The 19,964-nt window shown below is 40.4% G+C and overlaps 1 pseudogene; it reads right to left on the bottom strand.

The window, feature by feature from the left end:
* Positions 1–5,600: 5,600 nt before the first annotated feature.
* On the bottom strand, positions 5,601–11,973 carry LOC121038957 (keratinocyte-associated protein 2-like; annotated as a pseudogene).
* Between the last annotated feature and the right edge of the window lie 7,991 nt (positions 11,974–19,964).

The raw sequence follows: 19,964 nt of genomic DNA, 5'->3' as shown, positions 1-19,964 counted from the left end.
TTTTTTATTTTTTATTTTTTTTTACTTTCAGAGAACACGAGGGAGGTTCTTAACTTATGTTTTGGGGAGTCTAATAGAGAAATGCTTTCTGAAAAAGACACAACTTGTGTTGTTCCCTGAAGGATGAATGGGAATTAGCCAGGAGATGGGGAGAATAAAAAGAGAGAAGATGTACTAGAGGATGGAACAGTAGAGGGGAAATGCTAGAAGGAGAACCAAAGGGGGCCAGAATAGAGATGGCACTTGAGTGATGGAAGACTGAATCAGTCAATAAATGAGCCCTCTCTTTCTCTCCCTCCTTCTTTCTCTCCCTCCCTTCCTCTTTTTTTTTTTTTTTGTTTTTGTTTTTTACTGTGGAAAGAATTTGTCTTTATCCCAATCATGATGTGGAGCCAGAGAAGGGTTTTGTCCTAGAAAGACCTCTCTGGATATAGTGTGGAGAATGTTCTAGAAGGTGGGACCTTGCAAATAGTGAACACAGTAGGAAGGGTAGAGAAAAGGAATAGGTGAGAACTAAGGGCTTAAGCTACAGTAGTAGACGAATGGATGCTGCCATAGGTGGACTCATGAGAAAGTCTATATAGGTAGGCTTTTTGCTACACGGGCAGCTGCTTTCTCATTTCAAACAGGGGACATAGAAATATAGGCATGAGAAGGAACTGGAAAGTTCTAGGTCTGTTTATATTCTAAGTTAGGCTTCTGAAGTTCAATATCACATGGATGTTGTAAAAGATCAAATAAATACTATGATATATCTGTATATGTAACACCATCAGCTCCATACAATGAGTTACAGAGTAACAAATCCAGCTTCCAAAGGGCAGACCACCAACACAGAGAATTCTTTCTTCTGTGCTTGTAGGGATGGTGGCCGCCTTCCACCACCTGTTCCCTGGCTACCTTTGTTCTTCAAAGAATAGGCACAGGATCCAAGCAGGCATCAGAATGCACTGAGAGCAGCAATTAGTTCTAGTGAACAACCTATTGGAATTAGTCCAGTTTAGAATGAGTTAGGAAAACTGAAACTGGAATTGTTCTTTGCACAAACCCTTTTTCTCCTCCGTTTCCTCTTTCACCAATTCAGGTTTTGGTGGAGGCAAAGGAGACAAAAAGGTTGAGTAGGATTTGGAGTCTAGCAGTTTGCCTTGGTTCAAAAGTAACAGAATTGAAATAAAGCTGTTGAAAAAAAAATTGGAGTACTTTTCCTGCACCTCTTCTCTCTGTGCCTGTCCCTACGGATGGCTCCTGTGGCAGAAAGAACCATTTTTCTCTCTATTTTTTTGTGGGTGTTAGGGATCTTTCATTGGAAAAAGGGATAATAAGGCCATGACAAGTTGTTACTGGCTTTGCCCTTCAAATACACTTTCCTGACAACCTCAACTGTATATCTTAGTGCTGAAGAGCAGGGCCTTGGAATTTGAACAACTGAGGTTTAAATCCTGGCTCTGACTCTCACTAGCTGTGTAACTTAGGGAAAGTTGTTTAATCCCCCTGAACCTGAATTTTCTCATTCATAAATGGTAATGTCAATATTAATCTCATGGGTGTCAAGGGTGAATTAAATGAGTCAAAGTATAGGCCATCCGGCTCAGAGTAAGGACTCAAAGGATGGTAACATTTGAACAGTAAATTAGAGATGGGGTTGTCAAATTAGGAGTCCAAGTTGGGCCTTCACTTTTGTGGTTGCCCTCTACTTAGGCTGGGAAGCAGTAGAAGCCTTCAAGAATGTTGCCTCAGGCTTGGGTTGGCTTTCACCTTGAAGAAAGATGATTAAGTGTGGAATGTTGGCTGGCTCCTCTACAGTGAGGATTGTCACGGGTCTAGTTTTGAATTGGACTGTCTGGTATTTGAGCTTTCTGTCCAGGAAATCAACTGAGAAAATGCTGGGATAAGCATGTGGGGAGGGCATGTCTCTAATTTGGTAAACTTTACTTTTACAGTGTTATTACATGACTTATAAAGGAATGTTCTCACTGACTTTTGGGCCTGCAGAAAAGTGCTACCACTCCAATTGGCTTTTAGACATGAGTTTGATATCATTCCCAATTTATACCTGCATTATTTATATATTTGTAGTACCATGGTAGAGCTGACCATTTCCCTCCTATCAAGGTACCTGTTTTTGGACCTCTCAGCATGCCATGTCCCCTTTCTTCTTGCTTCCTTTCTGATAACAGAAGAGGCAGTGCAGTGTTCTGGCTAAAAGCAAAGATTCTAGAGCCAGACTGTTTGGGTTGGAATCAAGCTCCATCGCTTATATGCTATGTTGCCTTGGGCCAATTATTCATTGTCTTGTGGCTCAGATTCTCCATTTGGAACATAAAGATGAATGACAGGATTGTTGTGAGGATTAAATGAGTCAATATGGATTGGATGTAGAACATATCTAGGTAATAGTAAGTGCTGTGTATATGCCATGAACTATTCTAGATGCTTTTTATACATGTTATTAATCAACTCTCACAATAATCTTATGAGTAAGCACTCTATTCTCATTTCACAGATGAGGTGCTGAAGCTTACAGAGGTTAACTAGTGTGGGAACATAGAGCTAGTAAGCAGAGTTAAATCTAGTGGAGAATTAAACACAGGTCTGTCCCCCTTTATAGTCCATGTTCTTTACTACTTACTGTATCTCCCATAGTAGGTAATGTGCTTTGTTTTTGGCTTTTAGGTGTTGTTTTTTTAAAACCACATACTTTGCAAGCATATTTGGCAATTTTGATGCTACCTGACTGCCTCAGAAGAGAATCTTCTCTCTCCTGACTATAGATACATGAACACTCAAGATGAAAATGGATGACTGGAATTAGCAAATTCCCAGAAAGCACTGGTAGCAATCACAGAAATAAAAAAGTCAATTTGTTCCTACTTGTCCATTGGCTTATTGCCTTAGACTTCTTGCTTTGTTATACCCTAGTTCAATTCCAACTGGCCTCTTAGCCTCTGGCCTTATCCCATCCTCCAAACAGCTTTGGGATTCATCTAGCTAAACACACCACTTTTCAAACTTTTGCTCTAAATTACCTCTAAAAATGGAAAAGTGCTTATACCAAGTCTAGAGGAGGTATAGTTTAAAGCAGCTTGCTATAGGCATAAGATTTTGAAGACTTGTATTTTATCTTTAAAATTCCTGTGGGTTTCTCTATCAGCTGGAAATTATGGCAGTGAAGGAGTCTTGGCTACATACAGGGAGACACTGGAAAAGACAACAAAATATGGTTAATATTATTGGAAAAAGCCCAATAAAAACAGCCTTTGATAGTTAATCAAATTTTCCTCAAGTCCTTCATTGTCATTTGAAGATAAATTTGGGGTCTTCCACAGGTTCACAGGAATAAGAAGGCCTGTCAGCTGGCATACTATATTCTTGTGAGGAAGGTACAGTTTAATTATTGATACAGGAGCCCATGGAGAATGTCCTTCTAATTTTACGGCAGTGGGACATAATATGACCTGGTAGGAGCCCTTCCATTTTGGGGTTAAATCCTCAGCTGTATTAGGATTTCAATTCTTTAAATAAACCATGTTTCCTGGGTTTATATGGGATGAGTTTCAGTAACTGTCAGATCAGGTTTAGGGAAGATGTGGTTTGCATATCCATTTAGAAATTTATGAGTAAAGCACTATAGTCTTTACCTATTGATAGGTTTACAGGAAGAAAAGGCTTTTTGGAAGAAGATTGGAAACCTTAGTTTGGAGAGCCACAGCCAAATGTTTGAGGAAACCAGAAAAATTAGGATCTAAATAGTATTAAAATTTAACATCTACAGAGATGAGTTATTGAAACATAATTTTTCTCTATAATTACCCTCATTTCCAGAGGTAGCCAAATCAAGACTAATTCATCTCGTAAAACAAGTCCAGTTTTAACAAGCTCGGCTTAATTATTTATACAAGCTCAGCAAGAATAGCAATTGAACATATAGATCTTTTAAATTTGCTTTGCTGTAATTTTTCATAAGGAAGCTAGATTGAACGTTTAGTAGACTCTCCAGGCCAGAAGTCAAGCCAAATACTTGCCATCAGACATGTCTACAATACCTGTAGATTTGGGTGAATTCCTCTTCATGAGGTCCCAAGATATCCTGAGGTTCCTGCACCTGCCAGGAAATGACATTCTTTACTCACCTGGTAAGGCTGCTGGGAACCCTGTTACCAAAGTATCAGGCCAACATTTCCAAGGGCCTTTATTGGTTCCAAGCTTCATAAAGTCAACCTTAGTTCCTTAAAGCTGTCTGGTCATATTGGAGTCTATGCATGTCACTCTCAAATATGACATTCCAGTTAAAGCCTTGGTAAAATAACCAGTATTTCTGATAGCGTCCTGGGACACCATGGGGAAATCTGAAGTGGGCGGTCCAAGGGGGTTCTCTTCACTCCTAGACATCTCAAATGTTTTATTTATGAATACTTTTAGATTTATATAACAGTTGCAGGGACTGTAAAGAAAGCTCCCTATTCCCTTTACCCAGTTTCCCCTAATGTTAACATTTTATATAATCATGGTACATTTGCCAAAACTAAAAGATCAACATCATATATATATATATATATATAGAGAGAGAGAGAGAGAGAGAGAGAGAGAGAGAGTCAAAATGGTTCAGGGGGGAATGATGTGGGAGCCAAAGGCAAGCTGAGGGCAAAGCACAGCATGCATATATATATATATATATATATATATATATATATATATATATACACACATATATATATATACATACACACACACACACACACATATAATGAACTAAACTCCAAACATTTTGGATTTCATCAAATTTTCTATTAATATATTTTTCTGTTTCAGGATTCCATGTGATATCCCCTTAGTCTCTTCTGGTCTGTGACAGTTTCTCAGTGTTTCCTTATTTTTCATGGCCTTGATTGACTGTTTTAAAGAGTGTTGATCAGGATTTTATAGGATGTCCCTCAATTTGGTTTTGTCTGATGTTTTTCTCATGATTATATTGGAGTTACGGGTTTTGAAGAGGAATATCATGGGGATGGAGTGCTCTTCTCATTATACCAAAAGGTACTTAATAGCAACATGACTTACCGCTGGTGATATTAACCTGGATCACTTGGTTAAGGTCGTGTTTGCCAGGTTTCTTCACTGTAATATTGTTTAAGTTTTAGTTTAAATTACAGTTAGTTAACATATGGTATAATATTAGTTTCAGGTGTATGTAAAATTATTATTTTTTCCCTTTCTCTACTCTGTTCTATAGATACCTGAGTCACTAAGCCCAGCCCACACTCAAAGGGAGGGGAATTAAACTCCACCTCTTGGACTGGGGAGCAGGAACATATATCATTTCAAATTATTCTGTAAGGAAGTTTTGTCTCTCTTCCTCTATTAATTAAATCACTTATTTATATCAGTTGGATTGTTAGTGTCTAAACATAGTACTTTTTACCCCCAAATTTACAAACGAATGAGCTTTTCAGAAACATGTGTATCCTGAGGATTCTGAGAAACACAGACAAAACCCATTCCCACTAGGTCACTTCTTGCTTCCTCTGAATCATAGGCTTTAATGAGAGCTGTGATTGAAAAAAATAAATGAATGACACACACAGGTGAGCATGAAGATCATTAGCACTGTCTGAGGGTAAGGATGTTTGACTCTAACACCAGTGTCTGACCAAAAAGCTACTCATATTTCCTTTTGCTTTGTTTTGTTTTAAACAAAGAATCAACCTTATTGGACATTCGGGGTCAGTTTCTCTTTTTGCCCTTCCCTGTGACTTTGGCTGGTGTGAGGCCTGGGACTGCTGCCTGATACAGAGTGGAAGAGGCCTTGTTGATGTAGCATAGGCCAACCATGGAGAATGTGAATCAGGTGGTGAGGCAGACTCGGTGGGTGAGGCCGGATGCAAAAAGAGCCAACGGGAGGCAGAGAAGAATCTCATGGAAGATCTTTGCTTGGAATCCTTTGCCAAAGACAAGATTCTCCAGATTACTGAAAGCGGTCAGAGAGAAGACAAAAAGGCCAAAGCCCAGCAGTCCCCGTGAATGGCGAGCTACTCGCTGCAGACAAGCTGGTGGCTACCATCTGCATCCTGGTGAAGAGTAGCAAGTACATGAGGGAGGAGAGTGCCAGAGAGGCACCTGCATCTTACCCTTGGGCCCAATCGATGCCTCAGGCCAAGAAATAAGGTAGCCTACCTGAGCCTTTGCTCTGCGCATGCGTCGGCCCCTCAGGGTTCTCCTTTTGATTCTCCTTAAGGCTCACAAAATCTTTCACGTTAAGACCAAGTGCTAGAGGGGTAGTTGATCTAGCCACTTTTGGAAGATGACTCTAAAATATTCCCTCACAATGTCTTCAACAACTCAGTGACCTTTACCAGGCAGGAAAAAAAGCAGAGGGAGAGCACTGACTCTTTAAAGTGAGAAGCCTAAAGCTTGAGGCTCTGGCAACCGGGTATTTGGAAGGCTATTTTTTTTCACCAGCCGGAAATCACGGACCAATTGTAGACCGGCTCCTCGGTGTTCTCATTGGTCCGCACCCAAGAAGAAGGCGGGGCTTTGAATATAAAAAGGAGGCTGGCTGGCGGCAGCAGCTGTTTGCCGTGCTGCTGCAGGGTTGGGGTGTATAGGTCACTGAGTGAAGTAGTTCGCGGTTTTACAGGCGTACTAGTAGCTGAGGGGGTTCTCTGAGGGTTAAGGAGGGGGTGGGTGGAAAGAACCAAACTTCTCGTTGGATCTCAAGGGAAATTTTGGGTAGCTTACTTTAGAAGTGAAAGGACAATGAAGAAAAAGACGGGTATCTAAGCAAACAGATCGAGGAACTCGAAAGCAGTCATTTGCAGACCGAAAATCTCTCTTTGTTATGTTATGTAGGATGTTATGGCCACTTCCTGAAGTCACTTTATCAGTCATGTCTTCCTCGAAATACAGATAGAGGACAAACTTATGGTTATTGGGAGTCCGGCGGGGGGGGGGGGGAGGGGCGGTTCTTTAAAGAAACTTAACATTGGGGCTCCTGGGTGGCGTAGTTAAGCATCCGACTTCGGCTCAGGGCCTAATCTCACAGGTTGTGAGTTCGAGCCCAGCATCGGGCTCTGTGCTGACAGCCTGGAGCCTGCTTCGGATTCTGTCTCCCTCTCTCTCTGCCCCTCCCCTGCTTGCACTCTGTCTCTTTCTCCCTTAAACATTAAAAAATATAAAAAAAGCGACAACATTGAACCTTGAACTTTGAGTTTTCTTCTCTCGTGCTCAAACCTCGCTGAGAAGTCACCTGCTGTTAACTGACTTGTTTAACCTCCCACTTAGAAGATGGTTGATCAAATCACTCTTCCAACTAACTTCAGTTGTATAAGCCTTAAAAGGACAGAAGTTTAGAGCTTCTACGTTCAAAGCAGATTCAGTAATCTAGCTTTCCTCACAAAAATTTCCTAGATACTTTCTTTCTAGCGTTCAGTAGGAGTCCTAAAGTCTCTATTGGAAACTCCTGTCTAGACTAATGGCTAAAAGTGAGGACAAACCACCTCCTCCCTGCGTTGAGACTAAAAGTTAGATTGGCTTGGGTGGAAACCGTGGGAGAAAAATGTAGAATACTTTGGAATTACATTTCTTTGGGGGAAGGAAGTGTCTTTAGTGATAAGTTGGTGAAGAACTAAAGCAAACTTCTAGCACATGTGGCTTTTGAGCCCTCTTACCAGGGAGTTAAGTTTTAACCACATTCATTTTGCAAGCCCTTGTCTGACCTGAAAATGATACAAAACCTGTAGGTTGAAACTTACCTACTTGTATGTGGAGCTGGAGGGGGGAAATGTTTTACCTCTCCCTGAACTCTTCATTTAATGTCAGAATTGCTCACCTGAGATCACTTTTCTGATGAGGAACGGATAGGAGCTTTTGCAGTTGGAATAGTAAAGAAATTTGACTTAGATGGTTACCCAAAGCACCATGAGGATTGTGAAGTTTCCTTGAGCTTATTAACAAAATGTCACAAAGGAAGTCGATAATGTGGCATCTTTGTAACAAACTGATCAAGAGCATCCTACGTGACAATCCGGACTATGATGATTTCCCAAGTGCTACCTAGCAAATCGTAGTGGGTCATCTGTATGACAAAGTGGTCTCTTGTAAAAAAAAAAAAAAAAAAAACGCACTATATCTAAACTATACCTAGGTCTACCTGCTTTAAGAAAAATCTGGAAAAATAAAGTAGGATACACAACTTTGTCTACCCTCACCCCTATCAGTGGGGAATTAATTTTGTTAATGTACTTGTGAAGGAAGCCGGGCTCAAGAAGAGCAAAGATCTTCCCTTGTAGACCATGTGCTCAAGACACGTATAGTTCTGGGGTTGGCAATTTGCTTGACGCAGAATCACTTGACCGATGAGATCTGGGGTCTTGAGTCCCAGCTTTTCCAAAAGACGCTGCTGCTTGCTAACTGATGGTTATAACTAGAACTGGGGTAAGGGGAGGGAGTGCTCCAGCAGGATGAGGCCCAGGGATCGCAATTAATGGCTTTGCTTCTTCATGGCTGCCTAACACTGAAAACCAATATTCTCGTTACTCCTCCTGTAGCTGTCTCACCTGTAATCGTGTCTTTACTGATGGCAAAATTTCTCTGCTTCCAATAATTCCAGAAACTGGTATACTGGTGACTTAACTGGCAATGAAGAGTTCAGTTAAACTTAAGTGAATTCTAAGATGAACAGCATGGTATATTTTGTCTACCAGCCCCCTTTCCATTTCTGTAAACTTCATTAAATATAAAAGTGAAAGGAAAAGATGAAAAGCAAACCATATACACAACTTCAAATCTACAAAATACTTCAGTGTACTACTGGACCAAATGCTGACTTCCCAGTAGAAAACTAACTGGAGACCCTGAACAGCTTTGCTTTTCTCCCTTAAAAATGCAGACCAAAACAACACCTGTTTGCCTATTTAAAGGACTCCACTGCAGGTGAGTCCTATAAAACTGGTGTCTGTATGTTGGTGTTACTGCATAGGCTTCTGGAGCCACTTGGCTCTAGATCTCAAACTAGGGTATGATGAAGGGTTAGTAGTCACTCTTGTAAGACCGTAATTGAAGAGTGGGGAGAAGGGGTTCAATAACACCAAGCCTCTTAAATGTCAAACTTTTTCTAGAACAAAACCTGGAGCAGTGCAGGGTTCTCTGCCAAGGGGAATTTGGCCATGCTCTAGGACCTTTTTATCTGTGTGGTTACCGCTGAGCTGTGGCCTGATGTGCATTCTGTCTGCTTTCTGGCCACTGGGCTCCGTTCAACCCAAACCTCTTAAGTTTTTTCTTGAAACTTGTCTGGGATTTAGCTCTTTGTAACTCCAACCCCGACAAACCCTTAGGGTGGTATTAATAGAAATTCTTCAGCTGTGGCAAGACGATTTTGCGTTCAACTCATTACTTGGGTTTCTGCTTAGTATTCAGTGGTTACCCAGAGCTGCTTCACACCAGAGTTCAGTGCTACCTTCCCAGGAAATTGGTTGTTTGCTTAGTTTATTTCTTAGCACTAATCTTTGTAGTCAGACCATTATCATTATCCTAATTGTAATCAGCCACTCAGACTAGAACTAAGCAAGAAGAGTAGGAAAACTATTAAAGGTGAGAATTCAATGATAGAAATTGTAACCAAGTAAACCGAAATGTGTGCCTCGGAGAGAAGCAGTTTCTCAGAAGGGTTTTTGTTAAAGGCAGCACTCTGAATATCAAGAGCCCCACCTCACTATAAATCTTACATGTAGCTGATGCATTATTGGCTATCCTTTTTTTAAAAATATAATTTGTCAAATTGTTTAACATACAGTGTGTAAAGTGTGCTCTCGGTTTTTGGGGTAGATTCCCGTGGTTTGGCTATCCTAACTCAAGCCAGTAGCTTTTGGACCTTTGTGTTGTGTGTGTGCAATCTTGATACATAACAAAAAACCTGCTCTAGGAACAGCAGGGGAGAAATGTACATTTTTATCAGCCTACTGCCCCAGAGAATATTCAAGGTACTAGGGAACATAATTTGAAAGTGTTTAAAATATACTTAAGCTTGTTGAAGGAAAAAATATTGACGCATTAGTTTTAAAAGAAAAAAAGTCCTCATTCAGGAAGACACTTCAAGCTTGCAGCTGTGATTACAGCATTAACTTCTCAATTCTCCGAGTGCTTCTAGGGAAACTCCATATCTTTAGGCCTCATTTCATTTCCTCTACGGCAAACTTAAGTTTAAGTAGAAATGAACTCACTCTGGGTCTTTGGCTTCTGTGATGTCTGTTCCAGTGTTGTCAAGTCTGAGGTCTTGCATGAAATGGAGATGGAATTGGAGAAAAGGCTCACTGGGAAGCTTCAACCTTCACTATGGTTCTGAATCCTTTAAGGCATAAAGCAGTTTGCTTACGTAATAGTCCTTTCACGGACCTGATTCTGTTTAACTCCAAAGGCTGACATTTTTTTTCTCCAGGGGAAAAATCCTGTAGAAGCCTGTGGGTGGGAGCTGTGGTGGTCAGAGGTGATCCAGGTCAGTTTTCCCTTCCCCCACCTCCCAAACCTGAGCCAAGGTCCAGGAGACTGGTGACTGCAGCAAGTGACTGGCTGGGAGCAAATAACTCTTCTCTGAAGCTTGTGTTAATGTGAGGCTGGTCTGAAGGCAACTAGACTCAACAGCCCTGTGCTGAGCACACTCTGAAAGGAGGCCTTGCCCTCTTAGGAACGTACAGCACAGCTTAGGAAGGAACACAAACACCCAGCTGTGGCCGAAGGTGCTTAACTGCAACACACAACTCTCCACAGAAAAGGGTGAGGGGGGAGGCTGGCTGGGAGTCAGAAATGAATTTCATATCTGGCTGTTACTCTCCGAAGTAACTTTGAAAAGTGTTGAGTAGACTTCTCTTTTGGCCTAAATTTCCCTTGCAGAAAAAAACCATAAAGGCTTGTTTAAAATCTGACATGGAATCCAGGCACAATCTTCCTCAACTGCATGATAGAAAGGGCTTTTGAAGAACCTAAGGATGGAGTGAAGGGAATGAAGCTTCACTGCAGTAGCAGGAAGGGTCTCACTTCCCCAGTGGGATGGCCTGGGTGGAAGCAAGGCCAGGTTTTGAGTGGAAGGGGAAGCTTGGAAAAGCCCAGGATGGCTTTTGGTCTGTGCTACTGCTGGTGAGGTTTCTAGAAGCAGTAGAGAATTCTTTGAGGGATGTTTACACTAGGTGTGATCAACTAAAGGACAAACAATCACTGTCTAAAGATACCTGATGTAACATTTTTGTTGTCATGTCTGAGGTTTAGGAATTCCCAGGTAGATGGGATGTGGTATAAACAGAACAATCTTGTGATCTTGTCTCATTCTCTGAAATCAAGTTCTCATCCCAAAGAACCCTCAACTTCTGAAGTAGCATTTGTGGAAAGCTTCTAGATGACAAGGTTGTTGCACATAGTCTCCTATAAATTCTTTATAAAGACATTAGAATGGTGCTGTCCGAGACACATGTGAAACACAAGTACAAACCACCTACTATAATCCCATTAAATGAAACTCAGTTTTAACCCAATAGATAATCGATTTCAACATGTAATACAAAAACTAAAGGGCTTATATTTTGGTACTTCTTGTAGTTGCTATGCATTTTAAACTTCCAGCACATCTCCATTCAGACTCATTTCAAGTACTCAGTGGCTAGTGGCTATCCCGTGGGAATAGATAAAAGGTAACATTGGGGGGCCTACTATCCCTCTTAAACTTCACTTCCCATGTTTTAGATGTTGGTCCAAGCTGACTTGTGTAGAAAGTAGTTTCACTATTGCTGCCAGTTGAGCTCAAACCTTTCAAGAGGGAAATTCCCAGGAATCAGAACATTGGAACCATTTAAACTATTTACTTGGACTTTGTCAGAATGATTGCCTTTGTGTCTAATACCATCCTACATCAGCAATATGGCCATCTTCCACACCCCTAGCAATCATTTTGATTATTGTTGGCAAACTTTGTCCTGGAATCTTCAGGGCCATGTCTAAAAGCACAGTCTAAAGCTTAGTTTACTAACTCATGGCTGTTCTAAGTAGAGGAAACTGGAAAAATACCACATGTAGCTCTTACTTTTTGAGTGTTTTCCAATGGAGTTAGTGATATCATAAAGAGAACAAGTACTTAAGCATTTAATACCTAGCCAGAGCCTCACTCATTACCACCACTGCCCCCCGGCCCCCACCCCCCACTCCCCCACCTCCCCACCTCCAAAATGCATACCAGAGTTTCTTCATTGTGGGAGGAAACTACCTCTTAGTGTTGAATTCCACTCCAGTTAGGCTGGTGATGGACTGTTACCAAAACCCTTCATGAGCCAACTGAAGTATAGATTCTGATAGACTTAACAGGACTGGAGATGTTGTGCCTGCATAAGGACCAGTGTAAATGGGTATCAAACTGAATTAAATTGTCTTCAAAGTAGAGAGGGAATCCTCCTTAGAATAACTCCTTACTCAAGACTTCCTAGATAAACTGATTAAGCCTGGATTGGAATTTAGAATTGGGCTAGTCCCTGTGCCCCCACCAGGTGTTTGCATTCATTGGCAGTATCTAAATTGGCCAAGGGGAAGTTGTGTTGGGAGCAGGAAGGTGAAGAGAAGCATGTCTCTTCCTCAGACCTGTGTTAAAAAGCTGTGGTGAGGCTGAGCCCCAGGTTCAAGTTGGGCAGCTGTATGGTCAAGGTGTCCAGTGGAATATGGAAGTCTCATCTAAGAAATATAGTTTGGTCCTCACATGGCGAAACATGTTCTCACATACCCTTGGCACCTCTTAGAAGGTAGGTTGGGCAGTTGACATAAATCAGGCCAAAGCAGAACTGGAACCAACTTTTTCATGAACCTACCTGAGGTCCAAAAATAATGGAGGATATTTGGGGGAGGTCATGATACTGTGGGGGTGGTGGTAGGCATAAGCCAACAAAGTGGGTTTTGATATCATGCCCTCATTTATAGTCCTAAAGGGCTAAAACATGAGCAATCAGGGGTTTCTGTTTTGGAGGCATATCACCTCAAACAGTACACAATGCAAAGCTTTGTGAGCTATTTGAGTGGCTACAGAATAGAAGCAGAGTCCGTATCTTTACTGTCTGTACTAAGTAAGGAAATACTTCATAATTGATAAAAGTGATGTACTTGCTAAGATGGCAAGTCCCTTAGTGGTGCGAGTCCCCAGCAGCCCCAAAGTTGAGGAATGGGAGCCTAGGAGCAGTGTCAGTGTGGAAGTTAATAATGCAGGTGGCCACCGTTGAGATCCATGGGGTGATTGAATGGCATGCGAAACATCTGCCTGATTCTCAGGAACTTCCCAGCATTGTTGGGGGTCGGGGGAGGAGGAGGAGGATGCTTGTGGTACTTTCAGGTCTAGATCTAGACCTCCTGTTGATGGCCAGCATGCAGATATGTGTCTTATTATATCTTGGGCGCAGACCATTCAACCACCCTTGAGCTGCAATAAATCTCTAGAGGCCAATGGAGAAGTCATCTGGAGGTACTAGCTTTTTTTTGTGGCAAGTCATAGCTGGGGGGCGGAGAGCATCACTCAGCTGGAAGCTATACTGTAAAACGCTTTGAATGATTTGGCCGTTACTAAGATGTTTTTGAATAACTTAACACTTGGCACTAGATCACTGGCTTTGTTGCTAAATATCTTAAATATCCTACCTAGTTTAAGAATTAGACTTTAAGCCAGAAGTGTGTGTTAACCCATTATATATCTGAGGGAGCTGGGATCCCATTTACCTTGTCACACGTTGATAACGCTGACCTGGAAGCTCCGGTGCTTTCTCCTCACTGCTGCCTCTCTGGATTGTTTCTTGATAGTAAGGATAATGAATCTCAAGTATTACCTGTGGCTTTTATGGTTTTAAAATTATAATAAACTATGTATAATACTTAAAGCATTTTCTAGGAGTTCTTAACCAGTTAGCTTATATAATAGGCCAGGCTAACTTGTAAGTAGGAGCCAGTAATAATGCAAGAGTGGTTTCCTTCACCTTGTGGGCCACTAGAAATGAGGCTTTGTAGAGACAACTAATCCTTCATGGTAACTGGAAAAGTTTCTACAATCTGAAACGCCTTGTCAAGTTACCTTAACCTGCTTTTACTGGCAGTTACTGTTTTTACAGGCAGCACTTGCTTTGTTTTGAAAACTACTTACTACTTTGTTTTGAAAACTACTACTCAGATCTCCTAGAATAAGAGTGGTCCTGTCCCCTCTACCCAGTCTTAAGATAGACTTCAGTATTTTTCCCAAGCTAAGTTTTGGCCCCCAATCCAGCAATAAACATTTGTCTAAAATGCCAATCATGGTCTTAGCTAATATAACATGATTACTCAAAGACAAAATCTGAGACTGGTGACAGATCTTAGGGGGAAGGTAATTCTTACACATTTACTGTTATGTAACTGCCCTTGACTACTGAAACAGAACCAGTCTTTTTACTTAGGGATTCTCTTGCTCTCAAAATAAACTTAAACAGGACCCACGGTGCCAGACATGGGGCTCAATGTCCCCGACAGATCATGACCTGAGCCGAAGTCAAGAGTCAGACGCTTAACCAACTGAGTCACTCAGGTACCCCTGAACTAGTTTTCCTATAAAATGCCTAAACACATTAGAAGACCTAGGCATGGGGAAACTGACCAATATTTGATGTGACTCAACACTTAATAGGCTGAAGGGAACTTAACCTGTATTGCCAGCTGTCAAATAAGTTTGTCACTGTAGCTAATGCTAACAGATTTAAGTCCAGTCAATGTTTTTCCCTGTCCAAAGAATATACAGGCTAGGACCTTGTCTGGTAACAAACTTCCCTCAAATAGATACTTTATAACTGTGATTCACAGGTTTTTTTAAAGTTTTACAGGACTGAAAACTTGGAATTGTATTTTACAGGTTTGTTTTCATTTATGATCTGATCCTCCATAAATTGGCTGAATCTTTGCAACTCGTTTGATACTTGGCATGTCCCTATCACTAACAACTTGAATTAATAGATCCACCTATGTAGAAGGGGAGTTTGGAATTGTTTTAAATTTATTTTATTTTTTATTTTATTTTTTTGGGGTTTGGAATTTTCTAGAGTGCTACCTGTTGCATACCTTCCTGGTCTCCACCCATCCTCATTGTTCATTGGAATTGGGTGTATTTTAGAATGCTTATTTGAAAGGTTCTTCTACCTCTGTCAAGGGTGAGGAAGATCTATCAGATCAATTGATGAACCAGACAGGACTTAATGCCGCGGGCACCTCAATCTAGGCAATGTTGATGTTTAGAAGAATACCTGAAATTTGGAGTGAGGAAGCCGGGTTTATCTCTACTCGGTGTAGTCCATAGTGAATTCTTCATTGAAATGCAGCAGGTAGTTTGTTTCATACTATGTTGTGGCCCATAACTGGAAACTATTCTGCTTTGTGGTCAATTCACAGATGTTTAAAACACCCTGGATCCATGGCATAGGGCCCTTTCTGTTTGGGTTCTCCAGTATTCTCCTGGTTCCATTCTCATGTCTCCATACTAATTATACTCTTGCCTAATTTTATACCACTTTCAGCTCACCTCTTATGTTCATGTTCTATTCCCTATCCTTAATCCATTGTGCCACTTGGCTTTAAATTTGAGTGGATATTGATGGTTTTAGTTCTCCCTTTTCCTTAGGTTAATAAGAATTTTCAGTCTTAAATATAAATGTTCTTTGCTCAAATACGTAGAACCTGGTCACCTTATGTGAACAGATAAGTGTTAAGTCTGTAATACATGTGTGGATACGACAAGGAATAAACAGTAGCAACAGGAGCCAAGACAATACTATTCTGAATGCTTCTACATATTTTGGTTCACTTATTTCTTAGTAACTACTGCACAGTGGCTCCATTTCTAGAGAAACAAATCTGCGACCCAGGGTCTAAGTTGTTTTCTCAATCTCTCAATCTTTAACCTAATTTTGGGTTAAAGTGTTTTTATCTATACAATTAAGTTGTATATGACTTACATAGGACTTGCTATAATATACAAATAGAACAAACATTTCATCAATGCTTTGTCATAGTTAAGTGTTAGGTACCTCTATTAATAGCAAACAATCTCTAAATGTTCACCTGATTATGTGTAGTTTAGGCTTATTTTTACCTTGCTCAGCAGGAAGCTAGGCATCCTAGGGAATAGTCACTTCCTGTAGAACAAAGTCCTATCTGCTTACCTGGTTCCCTGGTACACTGACTCAAATGTCAACCGTGGGTAACGTGGGGCATCTACCATTATGTGAATGGAAGCTCTTGTTGTGGTAACATGACTGATTAAATATCATGAGCTTAGTCATGTACATGTTTGCATCAGACTAAATGACCAAGTAGACATAAAAAGGTGGTATAAATCTATCGTAATCACTTGGCATATACCTTGCTGTCTTTTCCCTCTTTTGTGGCTTAACTGTAACAGATCTCTCTGGTCTGCTTTAATAAACTAAAATCATTTAAGGGCTGCTGCTTAGTACACGTATACACTTAATTCTCCTTAATAGTAAACTCTAGATATAATAGTCTGTCTGATTCAGTGAGGCAATCAGTATCTGTCACCTTGATAAACCAGAACTGATGTAGAAATCTTCCTCTGAGGTGTTTAAGATAGTCCATTTCTACTTCTGACTTACCGGAGAATGCATGCAGGAACTGGCCCATTGCCAGTTAAACGAAACTCAACTACTCAGTCCTAGGTAGCTATCAACTTCGATAGGTGATGCTCAGAGGCTAACTGCCCAAAGTATCCCTTGTAAAATGTACTATGATTTGAACTCTAGGTGTGGTCCAAAGCCAGATACTAGTTCTCTTATATGTGGAGGTGCTAGATGGTTGTGGAAATGCTTCCCTCAGCCCCCAACTCCACTCACTGTCAATTGCTTCTATTCTCTCATGAATGGGTGGTTAACACCTTGCACTTTGTTTTCCCAAATACCTAACCTAGTGATTTTACTCAACTTGTCTTCTCTTTGGTTGGGCTGTTCAACTCTTCACACTTCAGTGCTGTTAAAACTGTTGTACGTCTTCGTGGGGACCTCCAGACCTTCATGACCCCTCTACTTTATCTCCATATTTCAGTTGCTGCCTTTATTTCTTTGTTAACTTGTCTTTTTCCCAAGTAACAATCTTGTAGGCTCTATTTGTTATGGCTTTCTTATTTTTTTTATAGGCAGTTTTTAAAAATTACTGTATTGTAGCTGAATACTACAATAAAACAATGTCAACATAATTGAAACTATCAGTGCAGTATAAACTTTTGTCAAGATCATGTAATAGACATCCTAAAAAATTAAGGCTTCTACAAAAATTAAGTACCCAGTAAATATTTTGTTCTACCACCAGGATCTCTCTAAAGGTACAGAAACTTTTTTTTTTTTATTTTCTGATAAATCTAATCCTGCATGATTCTAAATGCCTACTTTGTCCTTATACTGAAAAAGTAGAGCTTGGATGAATTAATAAAGATTAAGGTAGATCTTTGCCTCTCAACTTAAATGGAGTTTGGATTCTCCCAACTGCCAATTATTGCAGTAAAAGGAGGGGGAGAAGAAAAAAGGGAGAGTTGTTAGGCAATCTTAAGCTTAAATTCTCTTTGCACTCTCCCTGCTCCCAAGAAAAAAAGTAAATTTTAATTCTTACAACAGAAGTTTCCCCTTGCCTCCAGATATTCTAAACAAGTTTATAAAACATGGCATAACCACAAATCAAGGTAGCACAAGAATTGAAACTTGTGTGGTAGTCTTTATTTTCACCAATTCTTGTGTGTTAAACTCCCCAACCTAAGTAGCTGCCTTAGTCTAAGATGGGTTCCACTCACTGACTTCTCTCTCCTTTCTGAAGCAGTCTCTGGCCATCTGTGACTGTTGGAAGCTAAGTCTTGGGTCTGTCCCTAGCAGCAAGGACGCTAGAACGGAGCCCTTGGGAGTGGCAAGACTCATGTGAGAAACTCTTAAGTGGTTCAAGAGATCAGGCTTCTGTAAACATGACCAACTTCCACAACTATGTTGAATGACTTGTCCTAAAAGGGCTTGACTTGGGTGACTGTTTCTAACTAGCTAAGCAGATAGCCATGGAGGGTTATATGAAATTGAGAACGAGTGCCTTATAGCAGATACGGCGAAACACATTACCACAGCGACATAGATGCCAGCTGAAAAAGAATTCCCCCTTTAAAAATATAGTCCCCAATTTTTCAGGCAAGTTAGCAAAAGCAGCCAATTTCACAACTTGGTCAAGGTTTCCTTTTTCTACAGTTGCTAAGTGCCCCCTGTTGGAAGATGTGTTAAAATCTTTGGTTGGTAGTTGTGCTCTGTATGCTTAAATAACAAGATCCTGTGTTTTGAATGGACCAAAGCTCCACAAACATGAGGGCATGGGGTTAGTCTCGATTGGTTCTCTCCCTGTGGCATTTGCTTTGATATGTATTTGGTACAGCCTTCACGGTTTGAATGTTTCCTGGTCTTGGTCTTTTATTCCAGAGAAAGGCTTTTTAGAAGTGGCATCAGTGTCTATAAACATCATCCTTGCATTTCTCCCCCTAAAAGCTAGTTGTTTGTTGAAGATAGTTGAGAAAGGGGGGAGCTGGACATTTTAGGCTGGTTGGCATCCTGAAAACTGGCTTCTGTTCTTAGAAAAAAACTTCCCTCCCCAATAATTCCCTCCTACTTTCTGTACAAACTTTTGAATCTGGGCCTGATGGGATGTTAGGAGTAAAATGGTTAATTTTCTGGCAGTAACAACTTATCAAATGAGATGAGTTAAAAGCCTGGGATGTCCCAGACTGTGCATCTCAAACTATCAGGTGTAGAATCAGTTGGTTTCTAATCTGTCACAGGCTAACACTTTGTAAATACAGTGAACTATCAGAATCCAAATTCTATTAGACAAAATGTAGAGTTATATTTTCAATAATCCAAACAAAAGGGGAAGGAATAGATTTTACATTGATTCTTTAAAGTGACTAAAAGAATTGTAAGATATTTAAATGTTGAGTTAAAATGGAATACAATTGCACTAAATGTTATGCAGAATGAATACTTGTATTAGTACTTCCAAATGTTCAGTTTTTAGTGTGACGGGAGGTTTGTTTCTTAGCTTATTGAATATAGGTTGGATCCACAGCAATGCTACTCAAGAAATAACTACCATGTTTTAATAACTTTAGTAGGGGAACTCAAAGAATTGAGTTGATCACAATGGAAGTCTTTGAAACCATCACAGCAGGCACAGGAGATAACTTAGCTAAAATAAATGAAGTCATGCTGTATTTGAACGCCCCTTCAATCCTTCATTGTTAGCCATTTACAAATTTACCCCATAAAGCTATGGATATCTTTCTACCAGACAAAGGGATTTTGGATCTGAATTTCCTATACTTGGATCTCTTGATGGAAAACAAAATTCAAGGTGTTCGAATTCAAAAGATGCTTGATCATTTAGCAGACTTGAAATATCCAGAATACCTACTTCATTGATTTGCCAAATTATGTAACCTCTAATGACTCTTTCAGGAGTCTAACTTTTGTCTTTATCTTACCTGAACTGCATACCCATTTTTATTGGGAACTTTTAGAGGCTGTTGGTATGGTTTTGGAGGCCAGGGAGAATGTGGTTAGGCCCCTTATCTTATCCACTTTGATTCTTCTGTCAACTAGATGATCTCAAAACACCTTTGGGGGAAGGTAGGTTGCAAATTAATGACATTAACTATTAAACACAGATTTTGAGGTCTTATGTGGCTGAGGAAGAACTAAAATTTATGATATGAACCTTAAAAGTGCTAGTGAACTGAAGTTTCCAGGATTTCAGCATGGAAAGAGTAAAAAATGACTAAATCCTAGATCTACAGTTAGGATGCCATGCTTACAAATTCCCTTGAATGACTGTGCCAAGTGGGGGGTGGGGGCTTGAACTTTAGCCATTTCTTCATCCTCTCACGATGCCCCAGTCTGCCCTGTTTC

This window comes from Herpailurus yagouaroundi, unplaced genomic scaffold (assembly GCF_014898765.1).
Source record: "Herpailurus yagouaroundi ecotype Mexico unplaced genomic scaffold, PumYag 28, whole genome shotgun sequence".
Taxonomy (NCBI): Eukaryota; Metazoa; Chordata; class Mammalia; order Carnivora; family Felidae; genus Herpailurus; species Herpailurus yagouaroundi.
The sequence above is the reverse complement of the archived record's forward strand: the minus strand, read 5'-3'. Positions and strand labels throughout refer to the sequence as shown.